This window comes from Anarhichas minor, unplaced genomic scaffold (genome assembly GCF_050575085.1).
Source record: "Anarhichas minor isolate MPS153535 unplaced genomic scaffold, ASM5057508v1 ptg000033l, whole genome shotgun sequence".
Classification (NCBI taxonomy): domain Eukaryota; kingdom Metazoa; phylum Chordata; class Actinopteri; order Perciformes; family Anarhichadidae; genus Anarhichas; species Anarhichas minor.
Genome location: NW_027466479.1, coordinates 7,202,393 through 7,212,223, shown reverse-complemented (window position 1 = coordinate 7,212,223; position 9,831 = coordinate 7,202,393).

The following is a 9,831-nucleotide window of genomic DNA, read 5'->3' as shown; positions in this document are numbered from 1 at the left end:
TTCTGGAGCCCTCCGGGCAAATGACCTTTCATCGAACAATTGCCTCTTTGTCAGCCGAACAAAGTTGGTTTGTATCAGCTCATCACACGAGGGAGTGTGTGTGTGTGTGTGTGTGTGTGTGTGTGTGTGTGTGTGTGCGTGTTCTGCGGGGAGTGTGATAGCCGTGTGAGGCTCGGTCGTCAATCTTTATGGGCATGGCTGGCTGCTGCCGCCGCGGGCACGCAGAGATCATCTCACCTCCTTCCATGTGCATGCGCGCGTGTGTGTGTGTGTGTGTGTCAGAGAGATACCAGCCGCATTGCCACCCGATAATCTCCATCCTGAGCGGGTCGTGGTGCCCCCCCCCCCCCCTCTCCCACCCCGGGGAGCCTGCCTGTCTGCGCCCCGGGGCCCTGCAGGTCCTATCCGGCCTCGGTGAACAGACGCCGGTCCGGTTGCGCGCAGGAGAGCCAAACCCCGGGGCGAGTTTGGGATAATCCCCGGCTATGCCTCCTAACTAACTAACTCCGGTTTATTTCTGAAGCTTATCGCCTCTCCTGGACGCAGGCGTCGCGGAGAAAGTCGGAGTCGATTTACATATTGATCCCGTGTTCGCTGGCTGAAGGTTGGAGGTTTGAGGGGCGTCGAAGCGCGAGGATAACATGTTTACACCGGAGTAGGGACTTGTAAGCAACGCGCAAGCAGCCATCTCTTTAAAAAAAAAAGGAAAGAAGGACATTGAGGGGGAACAAACACGCCTTTGATGGAGGGTTTTGTAAACCACCGAGACGTGATTTCAGGGTAGTTAGGAGGAATTCATCCAAACAAAGCGCACGAAAAGATAAATTAGCCTTAAAGCAGCTTTAACGATGAATCTGATCGGTTTCACCTCAGGAGAAAGTGTCTGAGTATTTTAGAGCAAAGACAGTATTAATATCAGTAATAAACCTCCCAGTGTTATTAATTGTTTCATTAATGGTTAATAAATAATTTCCCAATAGTTTATTGTTGAGATATATTTCATGAATTAGATCAACTTTTATTTTGCCGTTTAATAAAATCTAAATAACATCTTTCTGAAAACTCACTTCTAATAACCTGACAGCATATAACAAGTCATGATGTGCATCTCTACAATAAGATGCTGATTTTAAAAGTGACATCAATAACTGGATTGTTGTCAGGGTGTTCTTTAGCAGCACTCTTCCAAAAGGTCAGAGGTCAAACGGAGCATGATCTGACGAACTTAAGAGCTAAAAACTAAAGAAAGTCTTTCCTTTATGTTTATGTCTTTTTTACAACATGTAAACGTTTTTTTCTGATGAATGGCTCATATCTGATCTATAAAGCATTATAATTAATTAATCGATAATATAGCCATAAGTTAGGCTACAACGAACGTATAAAGGATGCTTTATAAAAAAAAGAAACAGGAAGTCGACCCTCTATATCCATGTGATGTGAACAAACGGGGTGTGACCGTCGGAGCTCCTGCTGCGGGCGCACTGCACTCATTGCTGCGCCTCTCTCTTTCTCTGCACACCTTTTTATTTTAGTCAGCAATAAAAAAACGAGAGGAAAACGACACATGGTAAATGACAGGTATGTTATTTTTTCTTCAATGTGAAAACTTCCTGGAGAGCAGAGATGTGCGCGCAGCTGCACCTTGTGGCACCCCCATGGCGACATGGAGGGGCCAGAGGAGGGTCTGTATTTCTCTCTGTTTCACCTTCTTCACAACATTCTTAGGTTTTAATGTCTGGAAATTATTTAAATGTGTGTGGTTTTTTTTTATCCCGAAATAACTAAAACTTTGACATTCTTATATTGTATTACTATTTCCTTTACAGAGACATTTATCTGACCTCCTAAAAAGGGCATAATAATAAGTCTGCCATTAACATTTTTTTATACCAACAATTAAGAACAGAAAGAAGTAGAAACCTAATATATACTGAATGATTGCATTGAGGCTATTTGGTCATTTGAAATACACAATAATTATGCACAGCGGTAGATACAAACTAAAAAAAACATCCCTTATTTATACTTTCTTATTTAAATAGAATATTACAATAAACAAAAAACGTATTCCATGATAGAGAAGGAGCAGGAAAAACAAAGGAGCAGTTTCTTGCCTTCCCCTTTAACACGTTCACCATACAGCGATGAAGCGGCAGCGCTGACATGTTCCAGGCTTTCTTCAAAATATAAATCAGGCTACAAATAACTCAACTATTCTTATTTAGAGAAAAGTGTTTTAACATAATTTAGAAAAGTTGTATTTTAAGATGAATTCATCTGTCACAGTTGACCTCCCATTACCTTACCTGTGACCTGACACGGCTGTTCTCACACTTCACGCGCTGTCTGCAACTAAACAATCCCTCGAACATTTCCTGCTGAAAACATAAAAAGAAAAATAATAACCATTCTCGAGAAAGTGTGTTGTTGTTTTTGTTTGTTTTTATAGACGCGCTCACATTCATTCATCTCTGACCCGGAGGACACACGCAGAGGCTTCTTTGTGAGGGTAACAGCAGTGAATGGAGTCCACTAGGGGGAGACACTCCATCACAGACCCTGTCGGGTCAGAGCAGCTGCTGTAGTTCCTGTGTTCTGACGCCAGGGGGCGGCGGCGCGCGCACGGGTGGCTCATCCAGCAGTGGTGCACTTAACAGGGGGACCACCTGGGATCTGGGAGAGGGTTCCCACTGGGAGGTAATAGATTGTTTTTCACTACATGTTGAATGATATAATGCAGCGGTTCATGATCTGAGATCGGGACGTATTAAAAAAACAAACATATTCATATTCGTTTTTTTTTTTAAAGGTGTTCCTCAAATTTCTGCTTCATTTTCTTGGGAATAAATATTCAGATGAAACGAGGAAAAAATATATTTTTTGTTTTGTTGAACTGGTCGCAACCTGTAGACTCAATATGCAATGACGTGGGGTCAAACGTAGATATGGCTTTGTTTGAAAGGTGTCACAACGATAACTATACTTAGATTAATACTTCTTTTTTTAAAGTTTTGGGCAGCCTACCTTTTTTTCTACCATTTTTACTGAGACTATACAGACAGATATTTTTGAGAAAGAAAGAAAAATCATTTAAATCATCCGGTCGGAAATTACAAATCCATGTTGAATTATATAATTTCCCCCATGTTTACTTATTCTTTTTTTTAATTCATATTTTTTTACAAAAACAAAAAGATTATTTGGGGGAGAGTTAGTCTAGTGTTTTGCTGCCCCTCTATGAACCCACTTTACCCTCTTTAAAATCCCCCACAGTATCTTTAAGGTTAGAAAAACCTTCATCTTCCTCACTGTCTAATAGTGTAACATATACATTACATTACATTACATTACAGTCATTTAGCAGACGCTTTTATCCAAAGCGACTTACAATAAGTGTATTCAACATCGGTTTTCGAGAGAACAACTAGTCACCAGAAGTAATAAGTGCATGTCCCTACCTCAAACAAGCATCTAAGAGCATAAACCAGAGCCAACGTACAGTGCAGAAACAAAGGAATGCAATAAGTGCCACAAGCTAATATAAAAACAATAAGTGCAATAAGCTAGTATGAATACAGTAGATGCTAGGTAAGTGCTAAGCGGAAGGGTAGGCCTTCTTGAAGAGGTGAGTTTTCAGCCTGCGCCGAAAGATGGGCAGCGACTCTGCCGTCCATATAGGTTCTGGATCAGATTGTTCCAGCTCTTCATCGAAACTATAATGTTCACACTGAGAGAACGCCATACTGGGATAACATGGGAAAACAACCTATGTCAGTTTCTACTGTTACTTATCTAAACTAGCTCATTTTAAACTTACTTGGTTGATAAGCATTGTATCCTTTGTGGTTTAAATGTGATTTTCACACCCTTTGGCACAACTAACATTTGTGGCAGTTTTCAGGTTGAGCTTGTTAACATAACTCAATGGGTCCAACAACACATTCATGCTGGCTGAAAGTTTAAAAATACTTCTCCAATTAAAAAAAATAAATAGCAAAACTTAACGCCCTTTGCCTAAATTCACCTCACCTCTGCCCGGTAATAAAAGCAGTCCTTGCTATTTGTGCACATTCGTGGCCTTGTAAAGCTTTAATTTCTCCTGCTGTCACATTTACAGTTTTTTTTATTTATCTCTCTCTCTCAGATTCTGATTCCTCGGGACACAGTCGTATAGCGCTGCGGCCTTGTATGTGGATGCCCTTGACATGGAAAAAGTTCGGGGACCCCCGCCGAAAGCCTCGGCTTTAGCTGCTGTGTGGAGCTTTCTGAGCGCAGATACACATGTACACCCTATCATGCTCTCCCTCTCCCCCTTCCTGCCTCTGCCTGATGTAGTGTGACAGTGTGCTCGCCCGCAGCACTCTGCTGGCGTGGAAACAATCAGCTTTGACAGAAAGGGGGTGGTGGTGGTGGGGAGGAGAGAGGGAGGTAGAGAGGAGTAGGGAGGGATGAAGGGTGGAGGGGGGAGGCTGCGGCCCCGAGGCCTGTGTATGATGAACTGGATAGAAAGACCTGTCGTCAGAGGAGAAACAACACAACACATAGAGAGATAGAGAGATAGAGAGATAGATGGATGGATGGATGGATGGATGGATGGATGGATGGATGGATGGAGGGAGGGAGGGAGGGATAGATAGATAGATAGATAGATAGATAGATAGATAGATAGATAGATAGATAGATAGATAGATAGATGGATAGATAGATAGATAGATAGATAGATGGATAGATAGATAGATAGATAGATAGATGATAGATAGATAGATAGATAGATAGATAGATAGATAGATAGATAGATAGATAGATAGATAGATAGATGGATGGATGGATGGATGGATAGATAGATAGATAGATGGATGGATGGATGGATGGAGGGAGGGAGGGAGGGAGGGAGGGAGGGGAGGGAGGGAGGGAGGGATGGATGGATGGATGGATAGATAGATAGATAGATAAATACCTCAAATCACATTAAACAGCTTTTTAAAGTCAAGATTTGGTAAAAAAACCACAGCCAAAAGCAATCAAGAATAAACATTGATGTTAAAAATGTTATTTATCATTATTACATTTATTTTTCGTTTTTTTCTTATTTACTGTTTTTCTGTGAAGTGAAAAAAAAAACCTAGTTTTATCAAATCACTTTAAACAAAAAGGCAGAGGCATTTTAATGCTGGAAAGGACAAGTGTGGACGTAAAAAATGTATAGAAATTCAGGGATTGCTGCTCTGTTTTGGTAAATGTTGTTTACAGTGTTATTGTTGTTGTGTTTTGTTTGGTAAGTGTTGTTAGTGTGTTGGTTTGTTTGAATACAACAATCAAGTTGGTATTTTGGCTAAAACTCCTGAAAAAGAGAGTTCGATCTCAAGAAACCAAATTACAAAAAAAGTGTTGTGACAGTTCCCACATTAATAATGACACATTTCATTAAATGTTTCACTGTATTGAACTAACGATCATAATGTTTGCATTATTTTTGCTCATCCCAGACGGGCCCAGTTATTGAAATAAAAAAATAAAAAGTCTCATCAGCAACAGATTTGGAAAATCAATTTGCTCTCTATTGGCTTAATTGGAGCCTAAACTGAAAACCACGCAAAAGAAGTACACGTCGTCACAGCTTTAATTGACAGAGAAGACACAAACAGGTCAAATCCTTCTTCAAAATGTGAAACTCTCATCAACCAAAACATCTAATAAAGTGCTATAGCAACCTGTTGACTGAAACAGACCCACACAGCATTTCAGGCCTCCGTGGACCTCAGTGTCAGTCAGCCACTTGACTCTCTTCACTAATTCAGTTAAAGCAATCAGGTCCATTGTGCCCCCCCCCCTCTCAAACCGCAATGTTTGATTCCGGGACTTGTGAGTGCGTCTGAGAAGTGGGAGGGTGTATGTGTGCACGCGCGCGTGCGTGTGCTGATGGTTCAGCTGCCTCGGCCGCTATAACCAGCTAATAAATATGAAAACAGCAGGTTAAAACTTTTTTATTCGTCCCGTGCCTGAAAGGATTATACCCTTCTATAGAGTCCCGTGAAAAATCCCCCAAACCTCATAATGCCCAATGTTGTCCCATAAAACGGTGTTGGACAAAAGGCGGAGAAAGGGGGCTTTTTCACGCATAAGGGGTTTTCTCAAGAGCACATTGAGGGGAGCCCCCGGCCCCCCGGACCCGCCCATAGATTATCTGGCTGTCGGTGAAAAGCGAGGCTGGGAGCGGCAGGTGCGTGTGCCGGGCATTGGGGGGATCGGGTCGGGTGGGGTGGGTGGGGGGTGGGGGGCGGTGACCATGCAGAGGGTGGTGAACTATGGAGAATTGCGATCGCAGCTGCCGGCAGGAATGTTTGCAGATTGTCACTTCCATTTAACTTGCTCTTTTTCTTTTTTCCTCTCAGATCCCCCCCCCCCCCCCCTTGTCTCCCCCAATCCCCACCCCAGAGATGGAGCTTCTCTCCCCAGGTTACCCCCCCCCCCCCCCCCCCACACACACACACACACCTCCCACCTCCGAGTACGCCGAGGTGGGGCTAAACGGTGACACCCTGTCCACAAAAGCGACGAGCGTCTCGGGTCGTCGCCCCCCCCTCGCCTCAGCGCCGTGAAATCGCGGATTAAAACTGATAAGCAGCGAGAATGATACGGATCCCACCGTTTTTATGAGGGCTAAGTGAACGCCAAGTAACTCGTGGGGCAGGGTTAACACACTCTTTAACTCCCGTCTCCAAGTCGGTCCCCAGAGGCTTCTTTCATACAGGTTATTGGATTTCAGGTTTTTCTTCTTAGCATCAACATATGGGGGCAATAGATGAAGCTGGGGCTGCTTAATAACGCAGCTCGTGAATTTATCTCTCCAGATCTGCACCCCCCCCCCCCCCCCCCCCCCCCCCCCCACAAAAAAAAGAATCAAATAACACAAAGAATGCACAATGTGTTTACGCGTTTGTTGTTCACGTTGGCCTCTCGTGGAGGCATCACCTCTCATCTTAATTTTCATGCCTTCACAAATAAAAGTAACCTGCACCACAATTCATTTATCGAAGCAGATAGTCGTCCCCCGTGTTGACCCACGCACGCGGGTGTCTTTGCCGGGAAAATGGCCTCCTTTCACCACACCGTGGTCTCTAATCTCCGCAGTCCAAACTGTGTTCCAATTTTTCTCCAAACTGTGGCCTAAGGCTATGTGAGGGTCCGCAGCGTAATCCCCCCCCCCCCTTAAAACTCCACAGTCCCCGTTATTCCGCTGGGGTTTGACAAAAGTGCGGCACGACGCTGCTTTTTCACACCATCTTCCAGCAAAAAGGGGATTAATGTCGGCACCATTATGAATAATGAGAATGAATAGCAAACAGCCGTCTGTTTATCCCGCACGATTAAGTAAAGGAAAGAGTGTCCTTGTGCTTTTTCTTTTTTTATTGAACGGTCTTTAGGGCGTTCGAGGAGGTGACAGAATGGGAAGATAAGTCACCATCTGATGCTTTAAGCCGCAGCACTGGCACTGAATGTATCTCTTAATTAATGTCGAAACAGAGAAACGTAGCTCATGTGTTGCAAGGAAGGCAACAAAAGGTCTGATTTATACCACAAAAATGAACTAATCACGGGACAATACGCATAATGGTCACAGTCTATAGCTGATGACACTGAGGTCATGTCTTTTATATTGTTGAATCTTTCTTATTTTAAGATATGTGAATTTGAACAATTTAGACTTTGTATGTTTACATTTAACTACTTTGTTTCAGATTTTATTCATTTATTCCTAGTGTGTTCTTCTTCTCATGCAATGTTGATTTCATGAGCAATAAAACACTAGATTCCAATACATATATCCTTCTGTGATCTGGTGCAGTAGATTATGATTAACGTTAGCTAATTTTCGACAGGTTACTGATTTACTTCATGACTCTTCTATACTGTTAAACTGCACATACAATGTCTATATTTTAGCATTTAGCATCTTGTAATTGACATTTATGGTTACATAGTTTTGCTCTAAAAGGTTTGCTTTGTCTGACTGCTTTAGCATTTAACTTCTTCACATCGTTCCTTCTTTTACAGACTTTTCCAACACACACACACAGGATTATAATTCAGTTCACATACAAACCGGTATCTATATCATGACAACGATAAATGAGTATAATTGCTCTTTATGTAACCATATCAACATTAAAAAACCCACAATAATGTGTGAAATTAAAGACACTCTATAGTCCTATGTGTTGACAAAATCAATTTTTTTCATCTTTCTTTATTGTGGCCTCAACATTTTTCTTCCAGACATCTTTTTTCATTTCTGACCATTTTTTTTCGACTGCCAACATGTACAGTGCAGCTGCTGTAGAAATGGGTTTTTTTGGACAATATATTGGTAAAAAACATTGTTCTTTGCGGAAACAAATGATAACGAAGAAACAAATGATGATTATTGAGACCGAATCAATCTAAATAACACAAAATTGAGAAAGTAAAGAATGCCTTTGGCCCTATAGTGTTGACAAGTGTCTCCTCTTTTTCGTGGCCTTAACAGTTCTTTTCTTTCTCAGTATTTTCCAACATTCACAGGATCATAACTCAGAGCTGCCAAAATGGACACAGCAACATGACAAATCCCCATGATCAAATTCATGGGACAATGTATGCGAACAACACTGCTCTTAGAAGAGAGAAATAGTGACTAATGTGACCAAATCAACATGACAGACAAACAAAACAAGACACTTTTGGTCCAAAGTTTTGACATAACATCCCATCAACAGCTTGTTTGAATGTTTCGCTCTATACTGAAGACAAAACATCAGTATTCTGTTGACCTTTTCCCCATTTTTGCTTGGTATTTGCCACCACACAACGGATCAAAACTCATATGATGGAATAAGCTATATGCCTTTAGCAGAAAAAACCCATAAAACAGTCAGAAATAAAGAGCTCTTGGATTTAAGCGTTGACAACACGTCCCATCTAGGCCTCCTTAAAGTGTCTCCTGTGTATCGTGACCTTAGCATGTCTCCCCCTCACACCCTCTCCTCCACTTTCCAAACACACGCTGGATCACAGGCCTCGGCATCCACGGCTGCCAAGACAGACGTTGCAGCTTGCGACGAGGATGTGAAAATGAAATATGAAACAGTGGTGTGATAAACTGGTAGATAATCATCTTTTCATTAAACTTTCATCCCCAGTGACTTAAATATTCAAGAGCCCAATTACAGAGCTTGTATCTCCCTCTCCCTCTTCTCGCTGCTCTTAACAAGAGCAGTGGGAGGGGGGGTGAGTGGCTTAAGGGGTGAGTGAGAGCATCATTATGGAGCGGTCACACGTATAGGGGGGAGAGAAGAAGAGATGACCCGTCGTCCCTCAACGAGGACGGGGAGCAGCAGGCCTGTCCAGAGAAGAAGAGGAGGATGTGGAGACAGGCAGACAGACAGACAGTCAGACAGTCAGACAGGCAGACAGACAGTCAGACAGACAGGCAGACAGACAGGCAGACAGACAGACAGTCAGACAGTCAGACAGACAATCAGACAGACAGACAGGCAGACAGACAGTCAGACAGACAGTCAGACAGACAGGCAGACAGACAGTCAGACAGGCAGACAGACAGGCAGACAGACAGACAGACAGACAGACAGTCAGACAGACAGGCAGACAGACAGACAGACAGTCAGACAGACAGACAGGCAGACAGACAGGCAGACAGGCAGGCAGACAGACAGGCAGACAGACAGTCAGACAGGCAGACAGACAGGCAGACAGTCAGACAGTCAGACAGGCAGACAGACAGGCAGACAGACAGTCAGACAGTCAGACAGGCAGACAGACAGACAGACA